This window comes from Portunus trituberculatus, chromosome 41 (assembly GCF_017591435.1).
Source record: "Portunus trituberculatus isolate SZX2019 chromosome 41, ASM1759143v1, whole genome shotgun sequence".
NCBI lineage: Eukaryota > Metazoa > Arthropoda > Malacostraca > Decapoda > Portunidae > Portunus > Portunus trituberculatus.
In genome coordinates this window covers 9,805,988-9,825,987 of record NC_059295.1, presented here as the reverse complement: position 1 = coordinate 9,825,987, position 20,000 = coordinate 9,805,988, and the positions used below count along the sequence as shown (strand labels likewise).

Here is a 20,000-nt window from a genome sequence, read left to right as displayed (position 1 = left end):
AACTTTCTCTTTCCTCCTTCCCTCCTCGCCCACCCTCCACGCCACACACAAGAGTTGAAAACAAAAGACTCCCTGAATGCGTGTGTTGATAACATCATTTGTACTCATTAGGCGAGACAAAAGAAAAATGGCGATATCTCGGGTATTTTCCCCTACGGGCTGTTCCGCTCCACAAAATATTCCGCGGCAAAGAGTTTCGCCTTTGTGTTTCCGGGATCCGATCTGAAACAATATGCCGCGCCGGGCTGATGACTATCTGGCCGCCATTCAGCTAGTGTGCTCTCTCTCTCTCTCTCTCTCTCTCTCTCTCTCTCTCTCTCTCTCTGAGGAATGAGGAATGCGTCCATGTTATAATATTCGGTGTGGTTTGCATACGTGTGTGTGTGTGTGTGTGTGTGTGTGTGTGTGTGTGTGTGTGTGTGTGTGTGTGTGTGTGTGTGTGTGTGTGTGTGTGTGTGTGTGTGTGTGTGTGTGTGTGTGTGTGTGTGTGTGTGTGTGCGCGCGTTGATTGTGTGCATGCATGAGTGTTGTGAGGTATGAATATTGTGTCCCTACCTCCCTCACCCCCTTTCTCTCTCTCTCTCTCTCTCTCTCTCTCTCTCTCTCTCTCTCTCTCTCTCTCCTTTGTCTCCCGGCTCAGCATGAAGAGCAGGAGCATCATCCCTCTTCCTTCGCCTCTGGGCACAAACTAAACTTCCCCCCGTCCTTTCTTCCCCGCCCCCCTCCTTCCTGTCTCCCTTCCTTCCGCCGCTCACTAAACGGAGGGGCAAAGCAAATATTTGACTGAGGTAAGGAAAAAATCCATCGAGAGCAAAACAGGTGTACAGTGACGAGGGGACGAGCAGACGTGCATGGAGGGCGGTGGTGGTGGTGGTGGTGGTGGTGGATGTGGGCGTGTTGCAAATGTCTAACCAGCATTCTTAAACGCTTTGCTATCTCACCACCACTACTTTCCAAAGGCTTTAGTTGAAGAAGTCCATATTTTTAAGGGTATATTTACGGTTCTGGTGATGGGCTGGCAAGATTTCTAGGTTATCATAAGAAGAAACTGTCTTGAAAACCGGCTAGTCGTCTCTGTGGCCTTGGAGAGCTGTCGTAGTGAGAGAACAAGACGTTTCTGAACCACTGGCGTCAGTCATGTCACGCCCGTGTGTTGTATTCTACGGTGTGATAAAGTTAGTCGAAAAAAAAATGAATATATATAGAAAATAATGTAACTAAAAATCCCAACACCTGTATAAGTATAGACTGACAGTTAAAAAAAAAGTAGATAGAAAATAAGAAAATTGGCACATGAATCTATACTTGCATGTGTGTTAAGGTGTGTTTAGGTGTGTTATTAAGGTGTGTCGAGACATCCAGGTGTGTTCACAAGAATTTAGATATGTTAAGATGTGTTTTCATGAGTGTCAATGAGGCTTAAGAGTGTGTTAAAAGGTGTACAAGTGAGATAAGAAACATTTAGGTGCGTTAAGGAGCGTTTAGGTGAGCTTAGATCCGTGCAAATGTATCAAGGTGTATCAAGGTGTAAGGTAAGCGGTGTTTAAGAAGTACACGACACACACCAGACACAGACAGGAGGGAACACAGACAAAGACTGACAAGGACACAGACAGACAGACAGACAGAAAGCAGCAGCAGCACCACCACCACCACCACCACCACTACCCTCCCACATCCCTCCTGTCTGTCCTGTCCTCGCTCATCACCACCGCCACCACCAACACGTTCATCACTAATTAAAGAAATCATAACATCATTTTTCACCCCGCGGTCTCTGTGTTTGTTCTCCCAATAACGAAAAAAAAGAAAAAAAAAAAGATTCAGGCTGGAAAAAAAATTGCCTTTGACTCTCTCTTGGTACAAATGCTTTTTTTCCTCTGTTATGGGGGAACCAAAAGTTGGATTTTGTCTTTGTTTTTGTTAGAGGAAAGAATTTAACGTTTTTATGGAGGGAGAGCGTTCACTGGGGAGAAGGGAGAGGGGACGGACGGGGAGAGAGGAAGATTGGTAGGGAAGGGCAGGGGGAGGGAAGATACTAGGGTGGAGACAGGGAGGGGGATTGGAAAGGGGAAACTGCATTGCAAGAGAAGGGGAGAGAGGGAGAGAGAACGGAAGGGAGAGAGGGAGGGAGGTAGGGGGAGGGAAGAGGAAAGGGAGAGATGGTGGTATTAAAAAAAAAAAAAAAGAGGTAGATGTGTAGAGGGAGAGGGGAATAGGATTGCGAGAGAGAGAGAGAGAGAGAGAGAGAGAGAGAGAGAGAGAGAGAGAGAGAGAGAGAGAGAGAGAGAGAGAGAGAGAGAGAGAGAGAGGGAGAGGGGGAGGCAGTTGGGGGAGGGAAAGATTATAACTAACAAAAATGTACTCAAGAGTTGGTAAAACATTTCAGCTTTCTACGTTTTTATTTTTATTTTTGCCTTTTTTCCAACAAACTCTTTCGCCTCAAAAGGAAGAACACTGCAAAAAATCCAAGCAAGAAAAAAGAAAAAATAGAGACGAGATAAAAATACAAAAAAAAAGAGAGAGAGAGAGAGAGAGAGAGAGAGAGAGAGAGAGAGAGAGAGAGAGAGAGAGAGAGAGAGAGAGAGAGAGAGAGAGTCACAGCTAAATGAGAAAGACTTATGATGAAAAATTCTCTCTCTCTCTCTCTCTCTCTCTCTCGTAAATCAAGGAGACAAGGAATAATAGCCAGTAACTCTGCAAACTTGAGGAAGGGAATAAACAGGAGGAGCAGAGATAGGATGTGATAAATGAGTGAGAGGAAGAATACGAGAAAGAAAGGGGAGAGAAATAGAGAGAGGGTGAGAAAGGAGTAAGAGGAGGAATGTGATAAAGGAGTAAGAGGGAGAAAAGTGACTCAAAACGTCGAGAGTAAGATGAAAAATGACCACCTGTTTCTTACGTGGGAGAAGATTAGAATTTCAACAGTCGTAGTATCTCTCTCTCTCTCTCTCTCTCTCTCTCTCTCTCTCTCTCTCTCTCTCTCTCTCTCTCTCTCTCTCTCTCTCTCTCTCTCTCTCATTCACTCACCGGGATTTGTAAGAATGAACAACACTAAGACATTTGACCTCTACCCTTGGCTAATTCTGTCGACTCTATAAGGAAACTGGCATCTGAGTGGGCTTTTTTCTTTATATTTTTGTTGCATTTGGCCAGTCCTCCTCTCTTACATAAAAAAAAAACAACAACTAAGAGTAACACAGAGACCTTTTTGTTTTACGGGGCGTTTTTTTTTTAAGGTGATGCTGGGTCTGTACTTGCATCTCCCGGTAACCAGAGACAGTCCTTTATTGTTATTATTGATAAGGGGTAGGTTAGGTTAGGTTAGGTTAGGTAAGGTTAGTTTCTTGGTGGATTGTTAGGAAGTGCTGATGGTTAATACTTTTTTTTTTATTTTCATAGTCATACGCAATAATTTACAAGGAAAACAAGTGCAAGGAGGAGGAAAAAAGGGTTAGGTTAAGTTAAGTGAGGTAAGGTGAATTCTTGTTGGAGTGTTAGGAAGTGCTGAGGGTATTAATACATTTTTACTTTTTTTTTAGTGATACGCAATAATTTACAAGGAAAACAAGTGCAAGGAGGAGGAAAAAAGGGTTAGGTTAAGTTAAGTGAAGTTAGGTTAAATTCTTGGAGGAGTGTTAAGAAGTGCTGAGGGTATTATTATCTTTTTTTTTTTTACTTTTTTTAGTGATACGTAATAATTTACAAGGAAAACAAGTGCAAGGAGGGGAAAAAGGGTTAGGTTTAGGTTAAGTTAAGTGAGGTTAAGGTGAATTCTTGTTGCAGTGTTAGGAAGTTAGACGGCATTAATTTCTTTTCTTTTCAACGTGATACGCAATAATCTACAAAGAAAACATGTGCAAGGAAGCAAAAAAAAGTGCACAGAGAATAAAGGTTAAATTGGAATAAAGATTAGATTCTTAGTATAGAGTATTAAGAAGTGCAAACGGTATTATTATTATTTGCTGTAGCAACGACTATTAAGGACTTTTGATATCTTTTACACATCTCGAGAGAGAGAGAGAGAGAGAGAGAGAGAGAGAGAGAGAGAGAGAGAGAGAGAGAGAGAGAGAGAGAGAGAGAGAGAGAGAGAGAGAGAGAGAGAGAGAGAGAGAGAGAGAGAGAGAGAGAGAGAGAGAGAGCTATGACAGACTTTCCAATGCCCAGCCAGTATAACGTTTAAATGTCCATGATGAATAAAATGTAATGTCTCAGAGTGTCTTGTGATTAAGGAAGAGCGCCTCGAGGACTGCTGCCTTCACGCGGCCCTTCTGTAAGCGACGCAGCAAGGCGGAGGAGGAGGAGGAGGAGGAGGAGGAGGAGGAGGAGGAAGAGGAGGAGGAGGAGGAAGAGGAGGAGGAGGATCGAAGCCTACATCTTCTTAAGGTAGACTGTGGTGGGTAACTTTCTGGTTTTTAATTTCTTCCCTGCTATGGCTTCTCTTCAATACTGCTAATTGTGGTACAAGTTTCCTCTTTCAAGGATGTATACTTTTTCCCTTTAATCATGAACAACTAGTTTAATTTTCTCTATTCTTTTTGTTTAACAGCGTTCAATACAACAACAACTGCAGAAAAAAAGTGAAAATTAACCTTCTTTTCATTACAAAAAAAAAAAAAAAAGAGAATTAACATCCCATCCTCTCTTTCCTCTCCTCTCCAAGCAGACGAGTTTTACAATGATGTGAAAGTCGATGGCGGACGCTCACGACAATAAAAGAGAGTTAAGGTACTATTCCCAGGAACATCAGGAATGACAGAACGCTTCGAGTCCTTCAATGACAGTCTAATTTCAGCTCGGTTGCAATGGTGGGTGGCTAATCAATACGGTACAGTACAAGCGTCAGTGTCATTTGCAAGTAAACCCTTTCTTCTAGTGACAACAATACCAAACATTCTGAAACGCCTCTGTGCCGCACCACCACTACTTCAAAAGGTTCTGGTTGAAGTTACGCTAGTTCTGAATAGCGCTTTGATGACTCTGATAACAGCTTAGCATGATCTCTACATTATTAACAGGAAAGCACCCTTGGGAACATGTCTGATCATCTCCCTGGCCGATGAAAGTACGTGGTAGGGGTGAAAGAGTACAGTGTTTCTAAATTTTGGGACTAAGACATCTGCTATTAACGGAAGAAAATGATAACATAAATAAAAAAAAGAAAGAAACAAAACCAAGGTAATAAATGAAAATAAATATATGAATATAAGACAGAGATGCACATATAAACAAAGGAATTGTATGGTTTTATAATGCACTAAGACACCTGCTCTTCCAAACGACTTCACCGAGCAAAAAGAAAATTAAATAAATAAAAAGATAAAAAAACAAATAAGATAATAGAAGAAAATAGATACATAAATACAGACAGACATATATAAAAAAAAAACAACAGGAACTGTAAAGTTTTATAAACTACTAAGACACCTGCTCTTCCAAACGACTTTACTGAACGAAATGACAATAAAATGAAGAAAAAAAGAAAAAGAAAAAAATAAGGCAATACAAGAAAACAGATATACAGAAATAGATTGATATACAGTGGAACCATGCGTGCTTTGGGGTCCGAGGGGTCTCCAAACGCACGGGTTCGAATCCTGTCCACGGTCCGAGTGTAGGTTGGGCTTCCTCACTCGGGGCAACGGTTTCCTAGCGGGTGGCCTTCGAGATCGGAGGTAACCCACAAAAATATCCCCTTTAGCCCAGAAATTCCCGTGAAAAGCCCACATGGTGTTAAAAAAAAAAAAAAAAGGAACTAAAATTTTGCAGTACGAGTCCATTCCTCACGGTTTGACTGCAGTGGCTTCGTGAGTTACGCTTCAGACTCGCACCACGACACGCCACTAAGCTCCGGGAGACGATAAGACAGGAGGAGGGTTAAAGGGCTAATTGAACACCACATAGAAACCTTTAGTTATGAATAGTGTAGCAGTGTAAGTACGGTACAAATGATACGGTTAACCTCTTCAGTACTGGGATGCATCTATATCTTGTTTTTTGTCAATGATTAGACGATTTTATTGACATTAGGAAGGGTCTATGGAGGTCAGAAGATTAATGGCCAGAGTTTTCACTATTTTAATCACCCACATAAGTTTCCGAAGCAGTATAGAATCTTCAGATAAGTAAAATGAATATGAAAACGTGTCGTGTCATGATACTGAAGGTGTTACTAATGTTCCTGCTGAATAACACTACTGCGACTCCCCCAATATAAGAATACTGGAATCAAATGAAAATAAGTAAATAAATAAATAAGTAAGTAGATAAATAAATATGTAGAAACTGGATCGGTACTTGTTTAGTTTAGGAATTCAATAGACATGATATTTATTTACAGATGAACGCTTCGTGAGTATATTTGATTTCTTTCTCTCTCTCTCTCTCTCTCTCTCTCTCTCTCTCTCTCTCTCTCTCTCTCATATATCATATCATATCATCTCATCTCATCTCAAACATATATTTCTCTCGCTCTTACCCCGAGTCTTTCCATTCCCCACTTTGCCTTATCGCCTCCTCTCACTCACTCACTCATTCTCCCTCCTCATTATCTTCACCTGCTGTACCATCCTCCTCTTTCCCCTTTCCCTGACATCAACCTCACCTTCCTTTTGTCTTTCCTCAACTAACCTTGCATCCTTTCTGCCCCTCCTTTTTCTTCCCAGCCTCCCTTCCTCACCCTCACCTTTCCTTACTCCTCCTCCGCACCTCTTTTACCTCTCCCTCTAACTCTTTCTCTCCGTTCTTTCCCTCCCATCTTTACCAAGCCTCTGTCAGTGTCTCTCTCCGCACCTTTCGTTCAAACACCCTATTCTCCTCCCTGCACGGAGAGGCGGGAGAGGGAGAGACACAGAGCCCAAGTCAGAGTCAGTGGAGGGTTTGGACAAAGGCGAGATCAATACCAGAGTGTCTTTCTAGGAGGCGGTGCGGTCTGCTGTGTCCGAAAGCTCAAAAGAACGGAAATATGGGACGGGGAGGGATGGGAGTAGTGGTTGCTGCAGATGCGGGAGTGGTGGTGGTGATAGCAAGGGTTGTGGTAGTGATGGGTGGCGGTGAGGGGCGATGATGGAGGAGGAGATGTAGAAGAGGAGGACGGATACTCGTTGGTAGAAGAAAGGTGGTGTAGGAGTTTTGGGCTTGAGGCGAGAGTAAGATTTGTTCGGAGACGTAGTACCAGTGGTCGTTTGCCTTTCTCTTTATCTCTCTTTTTAATCTCTCTCTCTCTCTCTCTCTCTCTCTCTCTCTCTCTCTATCAACAAGAGGGAGAGAGAGTGTTTTTCTCTCACGACGAAAGGTTTTTACACATCCTCCTCCTCCTCCTCCTCGTAGTAACTCGCTTTGTTTTGCTCGCCCCTGTCCACCTCCTCGAATGTTACCAGTCCGGTTCTCGTGCTGTGAGGGACTGGACTGCTGCGCCACTCCTGGAGGGCTGGACGCGGGGCCGAGGGGTCTAACCTACGGCCGCTACACACACACACACACACACACACACACACACACACACACACACACACACACACACACACACACACACACACACACACAGCTCCTGCCAAGGTTACAAGTAAATAGTTTCCACCGCGGTAATGCTGCTCGGGATGTTCCGGCGCTTACAATTGACATAAAAATAAGGCATCAAATAATGTCTCGCCAAGCCACTCATCCGCCACTCGGCAGCACTGCGGCGCTCGGGGATCGAAGGCTTCACAATGACCGAGGTCGCTGGTCATGCCGCCACCGATGATGATGCGATCAGGGTACTTATAGGACACGGCAGCTGGCACTGTGCCGGGCGGGACCTGGCACCACGGCACGCCACGAGCAGCAGCGGGCGGCGGGCGGAGGCTGAGCGGAGGCCTGCACGGCGAGCCTCTGTCCTGCCTCACGCCGCCGCCACACAAAGGAATTACTTTGAATTATTGAATCTCGAGAGTGAAATCTTTGAATCTTCGAGTCTTGAAGAATTAAGCGAATTGCAAAGTGTAGCAAATAAACACCAGGTAATTTGGGACATGAAGACAATAGACTGTAGGTATTCTGTCGATTCTATAGGCGCCTCACCACTTCAATAGTGTGTGTCTCAGAGCCTCATGGTGTGGACGGGGAGGTCTTGGGGCAGTGATGACCCCAATAAGAAAACAAACGAATAATCTACTATTTAGATATTACTCCTCACTTACAATTATGAATACCAGTTTTTTGTTACTGCATCTCTACACTAACGTTATTTCTGTGATCAGCACCAACAGTACAAGCAACAGTAGCAACAGAAGTAATGGCAAGAGTAACACTGAGTAGTAGTTGAAGTAGCAGTAATGATAGTAATAGCAGTAGTAGTAACAAAACAACCACCACTACCACCACCACCAATAACAAAAACAACAAGGAGGAGGAGGAGGAGGAGGAGGAGGAGGAGGAGGAGGAGGAGGAGGAGGAGGAGGAGGAGGAGCAATAAAGCCAAGGTGTGATGGATGAGGCGACCATTGAAGTGATCAGAACAGTGTTGTTACCTGTCACTCTCATCACCTGTCCTCTTCTACCTCTCTTCCTCACCATGTCCTTCTCACCTCCTCCTTCTCCTCCCCATCCCTTCTTCTACCTCTCTTCCTAGCCATATCCTCCTCATCTCCTCCTTTTTGCATCTCCTTCCTTCTCCTCCCCATCCCTTCTACTTCTCTTCCTAGCCATATCTTCCTCATCTCCTTCTTTTTGCATCTCCTTCCTTCTCCTCCCCATCCCTCCCACCTCTCTTCCTTCATGTCGTCTTTACTCTCCCCATCTTTATCAGCATCCTCTCATACTCTTAGCTCCACTCGCCTCCCTCCCCCCCTCTACTCTCACTGGAAATATATCGCTCTCCTTCCCTCATTAACATTCCCTCAGTTTCCATCATATTCACTCTCTATTCTTTAAATATTTATCTATATCTATCGGTATCTTGCTTTTTCTATATTTTCTTTCTTCATTTTCCTTTTCCCTTCATCTGTTAACACTACCAAAAGCAAAACACACACACACGCACGCACGCACACACACACACACACACACACACACACACACACACACACACACACACACACACACACACACACACACACACACACACACACACACACACACACACACACACACACACACACTTTTATTTTTCTTTTCTTTCATAATCGTTATTCTTCTCAGTATATCAATGATGTTAGTGAACCAGAAGATTTCGTTTGGAGTGAATTAACCCGTATGATTAACACCCAAAATACACACGATACGTGTTGTGGGGTTAGTAAGGAACTGGTGACGACAGAGATCAATGGTGAAAATCTCGGCTTATTGTGGGGAAGTCTGGCATTGGTGATAAAGATTTGCCTTTTTAATTTTGTTTGTTTGAATGCTTTTATGATTCTTTTTTTCTTTAATCAGCTGAGCTCGTTATCCACGGCAGAGAGAAGGAAACGGAGGAGGAGCAAGGTAGAGAATTTACGAAGAGGGAGAATGGGAGGAGAAAAGGAAGGGAAGAAAACAAAGAGAGAGGGAGAGTGGGGAGGGTAAAGTGTTGGTGCAGTAACCATTTGCTGTCGCTCCCTCGCCTCCCCTTGCTTCCCCCTCCCCTGCTGACAGTGCAGCCGCCCCCGCCCCCCGCCCCTCACCACTGGCCGGTGCGGGGCAAGGGTGGCCGCGCCTTTAAGGTGTTATCTCCCCCATTTCCTGCCACGCACACCAACGCTGACCTCGCTTCTTCTTAGATATGGCCCAAGAAGCGCCCATCTCCGCCTCGCCCCGCCATGTTGAGGCCGGGGAGGAGGGGGCCGAGGCCTGCGCACCGCACCTCACCCACCATGACAACACAAACCTCCCGCCCATTGTTTTACTGCCAATTGTTTCCCGCGCGCATCACGGAACATCCCGCGGCTGCTGGTAACGGCAGCGGCCTTGACTCTCCTCTTTCCAAGATATCGACCTTGTAAACGCCTCCAGCGCCGCCAAGCTCCTTGCCGCGTGTCCGCCGAGTGTCAAGCCTCACGTGAAGGGTGTGTATGCCGCGGCAACAGTGGTCTGGAGGCAGGTTAAAGGGGCAGGAGATGGTGAGGCGCCTCTAGCTGGCATCTCCCGGGCGGCGGCGGGAGCGCGGGCCGCCTCCCTCGCTCGTCCAATTGTTGAGGGAACAATAGAGTGATAGCGGCGGGAATCCTGCTTTCTCATTGGCTCTCGCTCCCTCCTCCTCGCGCTACTATTGGTCCCGCCCGTTGAAGAAGGTGGATCTCTCCTGTCAGCCAGAAGAAATCATTGTAGTAGCGTGTGAGCCAAGGTGGAAGAGTTCGAGTGAAACGAAAAGAAAACAACAATAAACAGACACAAGGCGCCGGGCGTGCGCGGCAGGGCAGGCAGCACGGCATCACTGCGGCCGCGGCGGAGCAAGGCAGCGAGGGGTGCGGGAGGAAAAAGAGAGGCTGGTGAAGGTGGGAAGGTGTCTAGCAGGCGAAGGGAGAGCAAGAGAGAGTGCAGGAACGAAGTAAGAGATGAGAAGGGAGGGATTAAAAGAAGCCAGAGTCAGCAGGTGAGGCGAGAAGAGGCGGAAGGCAACTTAGCAGGAAAGAAACAGCAGGGGCCAGGCAAGAGGCAGCGGGGGAACGCGCTGGGAGGCTGAGAGTGCTAAGCAGGTCCTGGAAGAGGCAATAAAAGGACGCGAGAGGCCAAGGAAGAGGAGGTGCCACTAAAATATTGCCTGGGAAATGCATTTAAAATACATCCCAGAGAGAGAGAGAGAGAGAGAGAGAGAGAGAGAGAGAGAGAGAGAGAGACGGTTTAGCTCCTTTTATTTGCCGTTGCGTGAGAGAGGCTCAGAATAAATAGTGATGAAGTAATTAAGAACTGAAGGCGACCCCTTTCTTTCGCACAAAAAGCATCCCCCTCTTCCTCCTCCTCCTCCTTCATCTCCTCCTCCTCCTCCTCCTCCTCCTACTTCTCTTCCTCCATCCCTTCTCCTCACACACACTCATTTCACGCCTCGAAAATGGAGGGAGCGACGGAGGGCAGGCAGGGAAGTAGGAAATGAGTGAGAAAGAGAAAGCTCCAGGAAGAGAAGAGGAGGAGGAGAAGGAGGAGAAGGAGGAGGAGGAGGAGGAGGAGGAGGAGGAGGAGTGCAAGAGAGGAGGCAGTCAAGTGGATAAAGGGATAAAGGTAGAGAGGAAAGAAGAGAAGAGGATAAGTAGGGAACCAAAGGGGAAGTGAAGAATGAGAGAGAGAGAGAGAGAGAGAGAGAGAGAGAGAGAGAGAGAGAGAGAGAGAGAGAGAGAGAGAGAGAGAGAGAGAGAGAGAGAGAGAGAGAGAGAGAGAGAGAGAGAGAGAGAGAGAGAGAGAGAGAGAGAGAGAGAGAGAGAGAGCGCTTTCAGTATATTCATTAAGACCTCTTAGATATTTGGATATTGATGGAGGAATTTCTGTTGAGGAGGAGGAGGAGGAGGAGGAGGAGGAGGAGGAGGAGGAGGAGGAGGAGGAGGAGGAGTTGGAGGAGAACGTGAGGAAAGAAGCAAGGAAAGGAATTAAAACGTAACTTTAAATATCACAAAATAAAGAAGAAGAAGAAGAAGAAGAAGAAGAAGAAGAAGAAGAAGAAGAAGAAGAAGAAGAAGAAGAAGAAGAAATATATAAAAAAGGAGGATAATCATAGGAGAGCAGTTCGTTTGGTTAATATGACAAAATTATTCAACTTATATTCAATACTCTATTTGTAGCGTGTGGAGAGAGAGCTATGTATGATGGAGGAGGAGGAGGAGGAGGAGGAGGAGGAGGAGGAGGAGGAGGAAAAAGAAGTGGTGTTGAAGTTTATGAAGAGGGAGGAGGAGGAGGCGTGCGGAGGGAAGGAGGGAGGCAAAAAAAAGAAAAAGAATGAAGGATTGAAGTATTGAAAGGAAAAGATAGTAAACAAAGAAAGAAAGAGAGAAAATGAAAGAATTGGTGGAGGAAGAGGATGAAGAGGAGGAAGAAGAAAGGATGGAGGAATTGAAAGGAAAGAAAGATAGAAACGAAAGAATGAAAGAAAGTGGGAAAAGAAAGAATGAAAGGAGGAGGAGGAGGAGGAGGAGGAGGAGGAGGAGGAGGAGGAGGAGGAGGAGGAGGAAGAGTAGGAGGAGGAGGGAGCGGCGCCCTTCCACACTTGTTTAGCCGCTTTGTGTGTCAGGATTTAATTAGCGGTATTTTGTCTGAGAAAACTTTCATCTGAGGAACGCATGGTGTCCTAAGCGATGAAGGGGGGGGGGCCTCTCACTCTCACTCTCTCTTTCACACACACACACACACACACACACACACACACACACACACACACACACACACACACACACACACACACACATCGTTATAACACAATACAATATATATTTGTATAGAAAGGATTGGAATACACGTGCTTAAATGTATAGACTGGTGTGTGTGTGTGTGTGTGTGTGTGTGTGTAAACTGGAATGAATGAACTGGAAAACAATGAACTGGAATGTAAGAAGTGGGGTGTGCTGGCTGGATGGAATGTGAGAACTGGAATTATAGAGTGGACTGGAATATCATGATGTGAGGTGTCATGTGTGGTGCGGTGTGGTGTCATGAGCTGGAACGTGCTGGCAGGAATACGGTATGTGGACTGGAACAAATGCAAATTGAAAAAAAAAAAAAAAAAGACCATGGAATACGATGCGTTGAAGTGAATTGTAAGGTAAGGACTGGGAAAGTATAAAGGAGGAGGAAAATACACGAAAAAATAAAGAGGGACGAAGAGGAGGAAGTGGAGGAGGAAGAGGAGGGGAGAAAAAACTGCTAGAGGAACAGGAGGACGAAAGGAAGAATGAAGTTATAACAGAAGAAAGAGGATATAAATGAAAAAAAAAGAAGTTGAAATATGTGAGACGAGGAGGAGGAAGAGGAAGAGGAGGAGGAGGAGAAGGAGGAACACTGGAAGAACAGAAAGACGAAAGGAAGAATGAAGTTATAACAGAAGGAAGAGGAAAATAAAGCAGCAAAAATCCAGACCATATGACGATACAAAGGAACCAAAACGTACAAAACAAAGAAGTAATGTGAGAAGCGTAGTACAAGTAAAGAAGCAGGCACGTAGAGAGAGCAGTACGTGACAAGGCTGAGGAGAAACAAGATTATATGTGAGATTAACAATTCGTAGAGAGTAGAGGAGGAGGTGCGAGCAGAGTACAGGTGGAGAAAGGAAGGAAGAGACAGTGGAAGAGGAAAGAAAGAAGAGGTGGAGGTGCGGAGGAAGAAGAAAAAAGATGGAGACACTGAGGAAGAAGAAGAAGAGGAGCATACAGACATGGATGGGGGGAGGGAGGGGGACAGGACAGCACGAGCATGGGTTGGTGGGAAACAGAGTTCAAATGTTGCATCCTCGTACTACAACTTGGCAAATACTAGCTGGCAAATACATCCACAAGCACAGACACACGCACAAACAGACGCACGGACAAACACACACACACACACACACACACACACACACACACACACACACACACACACACACACGCTCATCCGATTCTAGTGCAGCAAATGGCAAAGTTGACACAGTGTCTCTGGCGCCGTTTGAAGTCATCCCTCGACCTTTATTAATTAATGCCCTGCTTATTGTTGCATTGATGATTTAATTACCACTGCCGCCGGGCTGACTTGTCGACGCCACCTCCCCTCCCTCCTCTCCTCTCCTCTTCTCCCCTATCCTTCCTCTCCCTCTTCATGTCCTCTTCCTCTTCCTCCTCCTCCTCCTCCTCTTCCCTTCCAATCCTCCATCAGCATTTCCCACAATTTCTCGTTCGACTCACAGTTCTCCTGCCACTCACGTCACACCTCGCTTTTCTCCTCCTCCTCCTCCTCCTCCTCCTCCTCCTCTTCCTCCACCTTCTTCCCTTGTTGCTACTTTTAATTCATCTGTCTTTGTTTTCTCTTTTGGGAGCTCAGGTTTCTTCTCTTCTTTTTTCTTCTTCCTCTCTCCTTTTCTTTATTCATCTCTTTCTTTCTCACGCCTTTGATTCTTCCCTTTGTTCTTGTTAATCCGGAATCTCTTTGTTCTCTCTTCTTCTCTTTCTCTTGGTCTTTTTCTCCTTAGTTCTTCCTCTTCCTCCGTTCTATCTCTTCCATGTCTCTTTCTGCTTCACCTTCCTTTCTTTGCTCTTTTCTTAATTCTCCCTTGTCATTTCCTTTGTCTTCTTCACAATTCCTTCCTTTCGTCCTCCTAACTTCTTTCTCCTTCTCTTTCTGCTTCGCTTTCCTTTTCTTTTCTTGTTCTCCTCTCAATTCCTTCCTTGCATCTCTCTAACTTATCAATTTCTCTCCTGTCTTGCTTCCCTTTCCTTGCCTTTTCCTTCATTCCTTTTCTTCGTCCCCAGTCTTCCTCTCTTTCTCTCACTCTCTCTCTTTCGCCTCATCTCTCTTTTCTTGCTTTTTCTTTCATTCTTCCTCTTCGTCCCCTGTCCTTCAGCACGCCTCGTTTCTCTCTGTCTCTCGCTCCCCGTCTCTCTTCATTCCTTCAAGCAGCAAAACATTAGAAGTCACGGCGCCGCTCCTCGCCCTGAAGGGATTCATAACTTGGGCGAACTTACCGAGTCCCGAGACGGCGCTCAAAGTTTCGCTCGCACGATCACACGCCGCGCAGGAGGAAGAGAGAGGGAGAAGGATTAGGATTAAGAGAAAGACGACCATGACCAAGAAGAGAAAGAGAAAGAGGAGGAGGAGGAGGAGGAGGAGGAAGAGGAGGAGGAGACAACAGTTCCCCTCCGTCTGTTTCCCATCCTAACCCTTTGACTCTCAAGTTAAGCCTATTAGCAGAGAGAGCTCATCTTGGTGAGGGTGGAGTAAAGGTGGGTGTGGTGGTGGGTGTGGTGGTGGGCGGGGAGGTGAGGGAGGGTTCAGCCACGCCCACCGGATTAGCACAGACCCGGTCACCTTGTATGAAGTGAGAACACAAAGGAACGCAAGGAAAAGGGATGAGTGGAAAAATGGCACAGCTCTCTGGTTCTCCCGCGAAAGTTTGTGAGAATGTACTGAGGTTGTGGTGGTGGTTGTAGTAGTAGTAGTAGTAGTAGTAGTAGTAGTAGTAGTAGTAGTAGTAGTAGTAGTAGTAGTAGTAGTAGTAGTACTGGTGGTGGTGGTGGTGGTGGTGGTGGTGGTGGTGAGTGGCAGTGGTAGTAGTAGTAGTAGTAGTAGTAGTAGTAGTAGTAGTAGTAGTAGTAGTGGTGGTAGTGATAGTGATAGTGGTGGTGGTGGTGGTAGTGGCAATAGTAGTAGTAGTAGTAGTAGTAGTAGTAGTAGTAGTAGTAGTAGTAGTAGTAGTAGTGGTGTTGTTGTTGTTGTTGTAAAGAAGAGAGAGAGGATGAAAGGACTGAGAGAGAGAGAGAGAGAGAGAGAGAGAGAGAGAGAGAGAGAGAGAGAGCGCTAATGGGATACAAAGCAGGAAAGGGGTGAAAGAGACTCCGTGGCGGCCAATGGAGAGGAAAAGTGACGTAAGAGCTTAAGTAATGAGCAAATTGACAGAAAACGGGGAGAGGGAGAGATAGAGAGGGAGAGGGAGAAGGAGAGGGAGAGGGAGTGAGAAGGAGAGGGGGTGAGAGGGAGAGGGAGAGCAGGGAGGGAGAGACCCTCCGTTAATGACGTAGGGAAAATAAAATAAGAGTAGAGAGAGAAGCTGAGCGGAAAGGGATAAGAAAAACAGGGAATAAAAAAAATAATATTTGAGCAAGTGGGCAAAAATCAACACGGGCTTATAATGAGAGAGAGAGAGAGAGAGAGAGAGAGAGAGAGAGAGAGAGAGAGAGAGAGAGAGAGAGAGAGAGAGAGAGAGAGCGAGAGCGAGAGAGAGAGAGAGAGAGAGAGAGAGATCAAACGTGAATCCTCCTGTAATAATAATAATAATAATAATAATAATAATAATAATAATAATAATAATAATAATAATAATAATAATAATAATAATAATAATAATAATAATAATAATAATAGAAACAAAAAAAATAATAATAAATGAAACAATTGAAGAGACTAACGTAGATTTTTCCAGCAACAAGTGGGATGGAAGAGGCGGAGGAGGGGTGGATGAAGGCAAGGTGGACTGACGGAGGAAGAAGACTTTAGATGGGAGGCGAGTAGAGGTGGACATGCGTGGAGAATAGAGGTGGAGGCGGGAGGAGAGAGTAAAGGTGGAGACGGGAGGAGGGAGTAGAAGTGGAGGCGGGAGGACAGTAAAGATGGAGGTGAGAGGAGAGTAGAGGTGGAGGTGGGAGGAGAGTAGAGGTGGAGGTGAGTGGAAAGTAAAGGTGGAGATGCGTGGAGAGTAGAGGTGGAGGGAAGAAGAAAGAGACATTGGAAGCGGTAAGAAAGAAGCGGTGGAGGTACGGAGGAAGAAGAAGAAAAGGTGGAGGAGCGGAGGAAGAAGAAGAAGAAGAAGTGGTGGAAGCAAAGAGGAAGAGGAGGAAGAGGAGGGACGGACGAAGGATACCGAGCAATTAAACCTTCCACCATCCTTTTAAAACCCACTTTCCATCCAGAACTAACATCCACTACACCACCTCTTCACCTCTTCCACCTCCACCTTCACCTCAAACTCCTCCTTCTCACAATCTCTAACTCCCATCCCGAAAAGCTCCCTAAAGTCGCGAAGACCCAGCATCCCCACAGCCCCTTATTCCCCAGAAGCCTTAAGTAGGTAACCTGCTTGATTAGGATGCTTCCTCGCACGTCTTCACCGACCGAAATAGACTCACGTATCACTTTCCTCCCAAGGTTATGAGGAATGTGTTAATTTTAGCTGGCGTGTTCAAATAATCTGCTTGCCGGGCGTCAGGGCGAGGGAGGGAGGCGGCGCGGGTGATCAGGTGGGGCGTGAGAGGAGCAGGAGGAGCAGTAGGGAGCAGGAGGGAGCAGAAGGGAGCAGGAGGGAGCGGCAGCAGCGGCGGCGGCGGCGTTCCGTAGAGGGCAGCCAAGAAAAGTAAGGCTACATCGAGCTCGACTGATAAAGATTTATGCTAAGGTTATATTGGGAGTGGCTCAGGTTCTAATGGGTGTTTGGGGAGCAATAACTCAATTCCACCAATTCCCTGCCACTCATTGCCGCCGTCCAAGGTTGTGACTGTCTCAGCGAGGGCAGGAAACGGCCGTGTTTTGGTGTTTTGTAGGCGAAGTGCGGTGACTCGTCCTGCCCTGCTGCTGGAGGACACACGGATGCTGGCCATGGCGCGGTGTGTGTGGAGGGGAGATGGGGAGGGGACACTGTACAGGCAGATGTAGAGTTTTGGCTACCAAAGAGTAATCAAATTGTAATTGTGAAAATGATCATGGTGATGAAGATGATAGTGAAGTGATGATGATGATGGCGACGAAAATATAATGAAAATCTAAAGTAACAATAGTGATAGTTATAGTGATAATAATAATAATAATAATAATAATAATAATAATAATAATAATAATAATAATAATAATAAATAATAATAATAATAATAATAATAGTTATAGTGATAATAATGATAATAATAATAATAATAATAATAATAATAATAATAATAATAATAATAATAATAATAATAATAATAATAATAATAATAATAATAATAATAATAATAATAACAACAATAACGATAATGACAATGATGATAATAATAATAACAATAATAATAATAATAATAATAATAATAATAATAATAATAATAATATTAAAATAAAATAAAATAGAATAAAATAATAATAATAATAATAATAATAATAATAATAATAATAGTGAACCCGCATCACTACAACTATTATCATCATTGCTCCTGTGACTATTTTCATGCTAACTGTTCTACTGATCTTGCTAACTGCGTGCCGCCTCCTCCTCCTACGGCCGCGCTGCACAAAGCTTTCTTCTTCCTCTCATCCATATTCTGTCTAACTCTCTAACGCAAGAGTTAACCAGTACTCTCAATCATTCATACCTTTCTCTGGTAAACTCTGAACTCCCTACCTGCTTCTGTATCTCCGTCTTCCTACGACTTGACTTCTTTTAAGAGGGAGGTATCAAGACATTTGTTCCTTAATTTTAGCTAACTCTCTACTTTTCTTTTAGGGAACCAGCACTCAAGTGGGCCATTTTTTTTTTTTTTTCATATTTTGTTGCCCCTGGCTGACTTCTCTCCTACATAAAAAAAAAAAAAATACTTCTGTAATATTAATGCTGCTGCTGCTGCTGGTATTATAAGTTTCACTATCACTAATGCTAAAATCAACGACGTGGACCTATTCTCGCTATTATTGCTAACAAGAGTAACAGAAACACACACACACACACACACACACACACACACTGGCTACTGCACGTGGCCGCCAGTTCCCCGTACACACCTGCTATATAGAACACACCATAAAGCACGTACATCACCCCAGCATCACGTCTCAGCCTGTCAAAGAACAGTCACCATCCGCAGCCCGTTTTCCATTCAGACCACCCACAGCCCGCAGCACACAACCCAACAGCCCGCCGCACCCGCTGACCCCACGCTCGACCCTCCGCCCTTCAATCACTGCCTGGCTTACACGTCGCTAACTTGACAGCCCGCTAGATAAGGCTAGATAAGGTCCCTGCGTCCCCTGTATGTAGACTACTATCATGTCAAAGCACAAATCAACGCTTCTTCATTCGCCATCAGCCCGCCCGCAGCACCTACCTACTGCTCCGCCCGCCCTGCCACCGTCATCTCTACGCAACCTGCTCAACTCACCGCTCCCCAGCCTGCTCCACGCTCACATGATCTCGCCGCTACACCACACACTTACCCAGACCAATCATTCGCTTATACCTCTCTCGCCGCTACATCGCTCGCCGCCAGCTCTCTCGCCGCTACCCCACTCGCCGCCAGCCTGCATGCTCGCCGCCCTCTCTCAGTCCATTTGCACTGCCACAGCCACCGCCGCCGCTGCCAGCCCGCCCGTTCACTCGCTCGCTCGCTCACTCCCATCCCCCGCCAGCAGCGCACCAGCCATCCGTCGGCCCGACCACTCAAGGCGGAGGAGAAAGTAACTACCCCCTAAACATGCTTGATATCGAGTTTTCTGCCCGATATCGCTCATGGAGATGAGTTTTCTTTCATAAATGATCACTGTGCAAATGCTCGGGCCGGCGGACATGGGGTAGAGCGCGTCCGTAGCTCTCAAAGGGGGACTCTTACAACTTTACGACTAATAACCATCAAATACATTCAATAAATAATGACTTCATGCGATATTCCATGCCCAATAAACGCACTTTTGAAGGGGCGGCCAATTTATTAGCGTTATGAATTTTCCCGAGAGCCAAAGGGTGGAGGAGCAGCAGCAGCAGCAGCAAGGAGAGGAGGAGGAGGAGGAAGGGGACGAGGAGGACGAGAAGGAAAAGGAGAATATAGAGGAGGACGACGCGGTAGTCTATATTTTAAAGAGCTCTCAATGGCAGTCTTTCCTGCAGTGGTGGAGGCGGCGGCGAGGGAGGCACGTCACCCTGCATGCCTCGGCCCTCTGACGCCACGCACTGGGAGAGGGAGAGAATATTCCAACCTTAAATACACATGCATGAGTGATCCAAGGATTCTGCACAAAGGGAACATCTCCTAAATGACTACGGCTAATAATTAAAAGTCGCGTGGCGTTGTGCAGAGGAGGGAAGGGCTTGGAGTGGTGCAGCGAGAACCCCTCCAACCAAGACCTGATGGCTCTGAGGAGCGGAAGGGACGGCCACGAGATACTTCTATATGCTGCTGCGTGGTCCGTTATCTATCTATTTTTCTTATTAATTTATGTAAGAGGGAAGAATTGGGCAAGGACAACAAAGCCGATCAAACAAAAAAGGCCGACTTAGATGCCAGTTCCCGAACAAGGCCGAGAGAGTTAGCCAAAAAAATGGAATAAGTGTCTTGAAGTCTCCATCTTAACCCCTTCAATACTCGGACACATTTTTTACCTTGAAATTTCTGTACGATTAGACCATTTCATTGACATTAGGAAGG

At 45.7% G+C, this 20,000-nt stretch overlaps 1 protein-coding gene across 11 annotated transcripts in view; it reads right to left on the bottom strand.

Moving 5' to 3' along the window:
* Positions 1-20,000, bottom strand: part of LOC123516623 — a 162,087-nt gene that overhangs the window by 41,327 nt on the left and 100,760 nt on the right. The window contains exon 4 of one of the 11 annotated variants that reach the window (XR_006678264.1): positions 10,016-10,258. The exons of 9 other annotated variants lie outside the window; for them this stretch is intronic. The gene's annotated coding sequence lies outside the window, so the exon portion shown is untranslated. Of the gene's footprint in view, positions 1-10,015; positions 10,259-19,436; positions 19,526-20,000 lie in introns of those variants that run through there. One more of the 11 variants, XM_045276186.1, reaches the window with a different exon arrangement.